This window comes from Schistocerca americana, chromosome 9, assembly GCF_021461395.2.
Source record: "Schistocerca americana isolate TAMUIC-IGC-003095 chromosome 9, iqSchAmer2.1, whole genome shotgun sequence".
NCBI classification, from domain to species: Eukaryota; Metazoa; Arthropoda; class Insecta; order Orthoptera; family Acrididae; genus Schistocerca; species Schistocerca americana.
In genome coordinates, this window is record NC_060127.1 from 25,394,594 (window position 1) to 25,404,468 (window position 9,875).

A 9,875-nucleotide genomic window follows, 5' to 3' on the forward strand; every position below is an offset into this window, starting at 1 on the left:
CTTCTTACTTAGCAGCCATCTCAGAATCATCACATCTTTGCCACCAAAGAATAAACAAAAAATAAAGCGAGCTAACAAGACACTGCTGTTGTACTGTGTGTAGCCGTCCTCAAAGTGGTAGGTGCACCATCTGGGGGTCAAGGGGGGGGGGGGGAATGATGCAGAGAGTAATGGCACATCAGGCATACAATAAGGATCAGTAATGACATATGAAGTGGGGATCGCAAATGCAACGAGAGGGTGCTACAGTCATGAGAGGGCATTGCTTACAAATACTTCAGAGTGCATGGACCCCGTCACCATGCTCACTGTGGAAGGGTTGGGAGTAACGTGGCTAGCTACTCGTACGGCAGAAGGCTAAGATGCATTTAATTTACGAGGTGGCCAAATGCAAGGGGCGAGAAGTCTTGCGATTGTATCTTGCGAAATACTCTGCAAAAAAGGTGCTGCGCCACACATTATTCGCCACCCTGCATTGTCAATTGTGCAAAACTACCTCACTCCATGTGCAAAAGCCGGATGCTGGCACCAACAAACAACACGATCAGCTGCTGCAGAAGAAAGCATTCTTGAAAGGATGCAGTGTATGCCATCAACCAAGTACATGCCGTTTATCTTGCGCCACTGATATCTCCCAACTCTCCGTCTGGTGCATGTGGTTGAGAGAACAATGTTACATGTATAGACTATACATCAATCAGTTTGGTATTGCAATATACAGATTAAGAAATTTACAGTTTGTGTCACAGTCTTCAGATCAGAGATTCATATATTTACAGTTTGTGATGCAGGCTAAGATTTGAGGTTCATATACTTTTCGAAAAGAGGTCTTTCGTCACACTACTGTACTAAATCTAGAAACTCATCTATTGATGAATACACAGGACTGTTTAGCAGCAATAATTTTAATTTCTTTTTTAGTTCTGTAATGAGCAATTTGGAGATATTATGTTGGAAGAAATTCAGTAGTTTTATGCCTATATAGTGAAGGCTTTTCTCATTAAGTGTGGTTTTATGAGAGATACTGTGGGGTCTCTCTCTACCTTTAGTGTTGTGACATGTATGTCGTTATTAAATGTTTTGTTACTGTTTACTGCCATAATACAGGTTATTATTTGCAGCCTTGTCATCATATATGGGATGTCTAGGAATCCTTCGTACTCGGTTCGCTAGAAAATCAAATCAAACAAGTCATATTAAGGAATTTTATTACAAAAAGATAATATACAGTACTTAACTTTGACATTACACAGATGTGTTGCAAGAAAAGGGCGGCATATGAAATAATTAATCTTCAGTATATACAACTCCAAGTCTATGTTGCATAGACAGTACAAGCGAGTAACGAGCTTTGATGCTTCCATCAAAATTGCTAGTCTTCTGTTCAACTGGGGCGTCACCAGTTAGTCTCGGCGCTTATGTCTTCTCCACATAGGGGCCGCTGCTGTCGTGATGTCGTCCTGGAGAGAGGTCCAGTCAGTGTGCGATGGCTGACTTCTTTTCACAGCCATCTCTTCTCTATCGTTCCCGACTGATGAGCCAGCACTTGACTACGCCGTAACACAGGTTATGAACAGTCAGTATTTTAAATTCTTGAAACAAAATTCTGCAAGATTCCCTGGCACATTTCTTTCTCATAATTCTAAGTGCCTTCTTCTGTAGGATAAGTACACTTTTCATATTACCTTTACAGCTGGATCCCCGTATCTCTATCCCATGGCTTGGATGGTATTCGAATATGCAAAATTTATTTGCCTCAGAGTGGTAATGTCACAAAAAGCTATCATTCTTAGGGCATATATGGCAATAGACAGCTTTTTGCAAATTGAAATTTGCTGTTCACAGAGGATGGAATTTATAGTGTGTTACCAATGAAATGAATCCTTGTGAAATCATTCTGCCAAAGAATACTTGGATATAAATTTAAAAAATGCCACCATCAAAGAACTACTGCAAATATATTAAACCTGTTTTGCTAATGCAAAACTAGACGATCTGAAAAGAAAAATCCTTAGAACAAACTTCAGAAAAGAATTTAAAAAGATGCAAGACAGTAAGTGCTGTGGATCTGGAGCGTCAGATGTCTACATACCAAAGTGCTGGACGTTCAAGGAGCTTCATTTTCTACAGTTGCAAAAGATCTCTGTTCACTCGATCAGTATCTCTTGTGCTACTGTCAGTTGTATAGTCTTCAGCGTCAACAAGTTCTTGCATAGACCTTGCTGGAGTTTCCTCGATAATGTAAATGTGCAGAAGACTACATGCCATTGTAATGATATTCACTTTTCAGACTACAAGTTAACATGTTTTGGGAATATCAAACTGTTGGATACTAACATTTGGTATAGCAACATTTTATTATTGAAATTCATTATTTCTTTCTACAGGCCTTTGAATTGTGAAGACAGAAGTGTTACAGAAATTTTGTCATCTGCCTCATCACCAGTCTCCTCATCAAGAGCTGCAGCCAGACCACAACTTGGTAAATCAACAAAGAGATAAAGAAGTGATGAGGATGCTCTTGGCATGGCGTATGAATTCCTAACCAGCAGGAAACACAGGAAAAGGCAACTGCAAAAGTTTGGAGTATGACACTCAAATCAGTGACTCCAGAACAGTCAATAGTTGCTCAGAAGCATATTTCTGACATATTATTAGCAGGACAACTCGGAACTCTGGGGATAACATATGCATCTCCAGGACTGATCCAGACCAGAGCAACACAACCAGAAGAGAAAGTACCAGGTCAGATTGGGGCAATAAAAAAGATTTGTGAATCCTCAAACAGCCAGACAAGGACACAAGTTTTGTATGCAAAAGAGTCTTAGTGACATATTTGAATAAATGTAATTTTGATACAGTTTGCATTATTTGTGCTTGTTTCCTGTATATTAATATATTCGCAGAAGTGACCTTTCCTTTTTTACCAAATCACTGATTAACCCTTTCGCTTGATGTGGTGGATATACTTCCCACTAAATGTATTTCTTTACAGTGTTTCTGGAATATGTGTTACTACTTCTGTATGCTCCTGGCATCTAGTGGCAGTCTGCTGCACCAGCTGTACTTTCCGTTTTTTGAGAAATATAGCCTTCAGGACTGTGGGAGGTATATATCGCAACAAACAATGGTGTTTTAATGGTTCTTGGGAAGTATGGTTACCACCTAAGTAGTTTCTAGAAGGGGTTTGGGAAGTGTACATACCACAAAATTAATCTGTCATTTGTGGTCGTTGGGAAGCATACTTGCCACCAACTTAGGGGTATCCCAAAGCTTGTAGGAATATGTCTTACCACCTTTTTTCTGTACCTGACATTTTGTGATAGTACTGTACATTGCACCAGATGTGCCAAAAATGCTACATTGTTCAGTTTAAATGATGACTAACTGACAACCTCAGCTGCCAACAGGTGTTGTTGATATACCTCGATGTGGACAGCTGAAAATGTGTGCCCCGACCGGGACTCGAACCCAGGATCTCCTGCTTACATGGCAGATGCTCTATCCATCTGAGCCACCGAGGACACAGATGAATAGCGCGACTGCAGGGACTTATCCCTTGCACGCTTCCCGTGAGACTCACATTCCCAACTGTCCACAATTCTACATGTGTATTGTACCTTATAGACATTTGCCCACCCACTCATTACTCGCGCATGCTTTGGCGATTCCCGTAAGAATCACTGGAAGCGTGCAAGGGATAAGTCCCTGCAATCGCGCTATTCATTTGTGTCCTCGGTGGCTCAGATGGATAGAGCGTCTGCCATGTAAGCAGGAGATCCCGGGTTCGAGTCCCGGTCAGGGCACACATTTTCAGCTGTCCACATCGAGGTATATCAACAACATCTGTCGGCAGCTGAGGTTGTCAGTTAATCATCATTTATTCCAGGGAAAAGCTGCACGGTCATCAACAGTAGCTGTTATTTCGAGAACAAGTTACTGTCTTCATATATATAGTTAAAGGCTAGCCAGCCATTGGCCTTCGTCTGTGCGAATGTACACAGGTTGCCCAAAATCTTACGGGAATCACCAAAGCGTGCGCGAGTAATGAGTGGGTGGGCAAATGTCTATAAGGTACAATACATATGTAGAATTGTGGACAGTTGGGAATGTGAGTCTCACAGGAAGCGTACAATGGATAAGTCCCTGCAGTCGCGCTACTCATCTGTGTCCTCAGTGGCTCAGATGGATAGAGCGTCTGCCATGTAAGCAGGAGATCCCGGGTTCGAGTCCCAGTCGGGGCACACATTTTCAGCTGCCCACATCGAGGTATATCAACAACACCTGTCTGCAGCTGAGGTTGTCAGTTAGTCATCATTTATTCCAGGGAAAAGCTGATCGGTCATCAACAGCAACTGTTCTTTCGAGAACATGTTACTGTCTTCATATACATTGTTCAGTTTGTTATGAGATCACAATTGTTGTCAGAACACATTGCTTTGCTTCTGCAATACACATAATTGTGACCTGTATTAGCAAACACACGTATTGTATGATAAAGTTTCTAGGATTCTTTTAAAATTGTGTAAACTTTAATATCATTAACAAATATTTTTTTTAAATGAAGTAAAATAAAACATAAAATAAAAAGCAGAAAATACTGTTTATAATTTTTTACGTGTAATGGCAATACACAGCAGTTCACAAACAGGAAGTGAGAAATCCATTTACTACCACACTTTTAATACTTCACAAAAGTGCCATGGTGATATATGCACTACACAGTTTTTGGTCCTAATCACAAATAAAATTATCAAAAAATACGTATAGTTGCTTGATCACAATCCTAATAGGGTAGCAAAAAAATTTTCTGCACTGATTTGCTACATTAAATGCGCCTGTAAAAGGGTTAAAATCTCTTATGTCCGATAATTTCCCAGTCCTGTGCGGTTAGTTGAATTTTTTAATAATGTGATATTGTTGCTGCTCATGAGAAGTTTTCTAAAATTTCACTACTTTAGTCGCATTAATTAAGTGGACAGAATCATTATTACTACCACTGAATACCTCCAGAAAATTACATTCTTGTTTCGTATATATATATATATATATATATATATATATATATATATATATATATATATATAAACAAAGATGATGTGACTTACCAAACGAAAACACTGGCACGTCGATAGACACACAAACAAACACAAACATACACACAAGATTCTAGCTTTCGCAACCAACGGTTGCTTCGTAGGAAAGAGGGAAGGAGAGGGAAAGACGAAAGGATTTGCGTTTTAAGGGACAGGGAGCGGAAAGACTTACCTTAGGGGGAGAGAAGGACGCATATACACTCGCACACACACACATATCCATCCACACATATACAGACACAAGCAGACATATACAGAGGCATATATATATATATATATATATATATATATATATATATATATATAATTTCCTCAAACAGTATTTCATCTTTTATAGTTCATAACCATGCTGAATATGTTCAGTATCATAATATATGCCTCCTATTGCTGTGTACGCATCCTCTCATATACCTTATTTGAATGCCAAGCTTTGGAATACTAATTACAGATAGCAGCTAAGGACCAATAAAATGTTTTGTATAAAATGAACTCAGTTTACTGACACCCAAGTTGTGTCAGTCAGAATATGTTATTTCTTGAACTGTACAACATCTCACAGCTTAGTATATTTTCACTGAAAAAGAACTGATGAAAATATACTGAATGTTGTTGTTGTTGTTGTTGTCTTCAGTTCTGAGACTGGTTTGATGCAACTCTCCATGCTACTCTCTCCTGTGCAAGTTTCTTCATCTCCCAGTATCTACTGCAACCTAAATCCTTCTAAATCTGCTTAGTGTATTCATCTCTTGCTTTCCCTCTATGATTTTTATCCTCCACACTGCCCTCCAGTACTAAATTGGTGATCCCTTGATGCATTGGAACATGTCCTACCAACCGATCCCTTCTTCTAGTCAAGTTGTGCCACAAACTTCTCTTCTCCCCAATCCTATTCAATACACCCTCATTAGTTATGTGATCTACCCATCTAATCTTCAGCATTCTTCTGTAGCGCCCCATTTCGAAAGCTTCTATTCTCTTCTTGTCCAAACTATTTATCTTCCATGTTTCACTTCCATACATGGCTACACTCCATACAAATACTTTCAGAAACGACTTCCTGACACTTAAATCTATACTCGATGTTAACAAATTTCTCTTCTTCAGAAATGCTTTCCTTGCCATTGCCGGTCTACATTTTATATCCTCTCTACTTCGACCATCATCAGTTATTTTGCTCCCCAAATAGCAAAACTCCTTTACTACTCATTTCCTAATCTAATTCCCTCAGCATCACCTAACTTAATTCGACTACATTCCATTATACTCGTTTTGCTTTTGTTGATGTTCATCTTATATCCTCCTTTCAAGACACTATCCATTCCGTTCAACTGCTCTTCCAAGTCCTTTGCTGTCCCTGACAGAATTACAATGTCATAGGCAAACCTCAAAGATTTTATTTCTTCTCCATGGATTTTAATACCTACTCCGAATTTTTCTTTTGTTTCCTTCACTGCTTCCTCAATATACAGATTGAATAACATTGAGGAGAGGCTACAACCCTGTCTCACTTCCTTCCCAACCACTGCTTCCCTTTCATGTCACTCGACTCTTGTAACTGCCATCTGGTTTCTGTACAAATTGTAAATAGCTTTTCCCTCCATGTATTTTACCCCTGCCACCTTCACAATTTGAAAGAGAGTATTCCAGTCAACATTGTCAAAAGCTTTCTCCAAGTCTGCAAATTCTAGAAACTTAGGTTTGCCTTTCCTTAATCTATTTTCTAAGATAAGTCGTAGGGTCAGTATTACCTCATGTGTTCCAATATTTCTACGGAATCCAAACTGATCTTCCCCAAGGTCGCCTTCTACTAGTTTTTCCATTCGTCTGTAAAGAATTCGCGTTAGTATTTTGCAGCTGTGACTTATTAAACTGATAGTTCGGTAATTTTCACATCTGTCAACACCTGCTTTCTTTGGGATTGGAATTATTATATTCTTCTTGAAGTCTGAGGGTATTTCGCTTGTCTCATACATCTTGCTCACCAGATGGTAGAGTTTTGTCAGGACTGGCTCTCCCAAGGCTGTCAGTAGTTCTAATGGAATGTTGTCTACTCCCAGGGCCTTGTTTCGACTTAGGTCTTTCAGTGCTCTGTCAAACTCTTCACTCAGTATCATATCTCCCATTTCATCTTCATCTACATCCTCTTCCATTTCCATAATATTGTCCTCAAGTACATCACCCTTGTATAGACCCTCTATATACTCCTTCCACCTTTCTGCTTTCCTCTACATCCTTACATTTGTCCTCTAGCCGCCTCTTCTTAGCCATTTTGCACATCCTGTCGATCTCATTTTTGAGACTTTTGTATTCCTTTTTGCCTTCTTCATTTACTGCATTTTTATATTTTCTCCTTTCATCAATTAAATTCAATATTTCTTCTGTTACTCAAGGGTTTTTACTAGCCCTTGTCTTTTTACCTACCTGATCCTCTGCTGCCTTCACTACTTCATCCCTCAAAGCTACCCATTCATTTTCTACTATATTTCTTTCACCCATTCTTGTCAATTGTTCCCTTATGCTCTCTCTGAAACTCTGTACAACCTCTTGTTTAAGCAGTTTATCCAGGTCTCATCTTATTAAATTACCACCTTCTTATAGTTTCTTCAGTTTTAATCTACAGTTCATAACCAATAGATTGTGGTCCCCTGGAAATGTCTGATAATTTAAAACCTTGTTCCTAAATCTCTGTCTTACCCTTATATAATCTATCTGAAACCTGTCAGTATCTCCAGGCTTCTTCCATGTATACAACCTTCTTTTATGATTCTTGAATCAAGTGTTAGCTATGATTAAGTTGTGCTCTGTGCAAAATTCTTCCAGGCGGCTTCCTCTTTCATTTCTTACCCCCAATCCATATTCACCTACTACGTTTCCTTCTCTCCCTTTTCCTGCTGACGAATTCCAGTCACCCATCACTCAATATACTCAATATGTAGGGAAAAATACATGACTTTTGGTACATTACATTTTGATACAGAATACATCTCTTTGTTTTCAATATATTATTTAGACATAACCAAACAATTTAAAACAGTAGTTGGAAATACTTTTTAATTTTTCAGAAATAAAAGAATTAAAATAGTTTATGGAACTCATTTACTGATAGGTCCATAACCAATTAAACTAAAGTATTTGTACCAAACCTATAATTTTACATTTGAGAGAAAAAAATTGCTTGTTCTTTTTTATTTGACTATGACATACCAATTCCAGTAAAAATTTACAAAATATTGTAACTTCCAGAAATGCTGTTATAGATGTAACAATTGATTTTTGTCTACTGAAAAAAAGAGTTTCAAACAAGTGGTTAAAGAATTTCTCAGCATATTGCTCAAATGAACTCATCAACTGACTACAATAGAATAGTGATGAGACAAGAATAGTAGCTGAAGTGGTGCAGAAAAGTTATATATATATATATATATATATATATATATATATATATATATATATATATATATATATAAAATAAATGTTGGATGTCAAGTTTCTTGTCCATTGTTTTATCAAAAGTAAGGTGCCTCCTTTGAAATGACAAAAACTGAAAATGTTTCAGATAGCATTTGTGTACTCCAGATTGATTTCAGTGAGAAGTTCACTATAGCTCGCCAGGATGAGCTGCAGCATGCACACTGGAGTAAGGAACGAATCACTCTTTACATAGCAGTGACTTATGCAGTTTCTGGTCCAGTTTCATATGATATTGCATCTGAGTACTTGCAACTTGATAAGCTAGCTGTTCATGCTTTTAATCAGAACATATTTCTGAAACTAAAAAATGAAATTCCCTAATCTTAAGGTAGTAGAAATATTCCCCGTTGGTGCTAACCAATATTTCAAACAGTTACGCATTAGCCAATGTAACTTTCAGCAAAGGCAATCATGGTCCTGTGATAAAGTTAATGGGATAGTAGTTCCAGCAGGGGGGGTAAAACAAATGCTGATAATTTACGGCAGCATTGGAGTGATATCAGAACTCTTCCAAGCACTCATCAAGACGAGTCACAACACCTTTGAGAAATACAGAGTGGGTTGTTGGTCTAGAATCTGAACAATGATATTTGCACAAATTTGTTGGACTAGATTTCACTGATGAATGTGTAAAAAACATTTTAGTTAAGTTCCCTAAGAGTAGAGAAAACATTTTGCCTGAAAAGGACAATACTAGTGGAGCTGATACTACCCCATTGGTGTGTTATTTCAAGAACCTATCACAGATTCTCAGGAAATTAAATTAAAGCTTTCGAAATACATTTGGGTCTGTTATCTGAATGCTGTTCGTTTATTCATAAATTTGTCATCACATAATGATTTCAGCATTGTGGGGTATATAATTTCAGTTCTTCACTACAACCTCCTCAGTCCGTGGGTCCACATGCGTGGACTTCGCGTTTTTATTTCGTAAAGCTTATGAACAGTTTCTATCGACTAAATACCTCTAGTACACATTTGTGGAAGCTTCGTAGTTTCAGTCCATGCCACCAGATTGCACCACAATCTGCTTGCAGTGCCCTCTGTGATGTTGGCGAAATGGCTACACATGGCACACGCTCTGAATGTAATTCAAAATAATACCTTATTCTATACGCTAACTTTACTTTATTTTTTGCTTTACATATGTAAAAATAGTCACAAATGTGATTGATATATATATTTTTTTCCAAATTATCTCGTATTGTGAATACAGAGGACATCGAAAGTCGAATTACACGTATGTGTACTTCAGATCTCAACTTCAAAGTTTTCCTGCTTACCTTATTTATTGTGAAGTTTTAGTTG

The 9,875-nt window shown here is 38.0% G+C and overlaps 2 non-coding genes across 2 annotated transcripts; one reads left to right on the forward strand and one right to left on the reverse strand.

The window, feature by feature from the left end:
* Positions 1-3,450: 3,450 nt before the first annotated feature.
* On the reverse strand, positions 3,451-3,524 carry Trnat-ugu. Its single transcript has one exon. It is a non-coding gene; the product is annotated as a tRNA-Thr (tRNA).
* Positions 3,525-3,731: 207 nt separating this feature from the next.
* Trnat-ugu lies at positions 3,732-3,806 on the forward strand. Its single transcript has one exon. It is a non-coding gene; the product is annotated as a tRNA-Thr (tRNA).
* Positions 3,807-9,875: the final 6,069 nt, after the last annotated feature.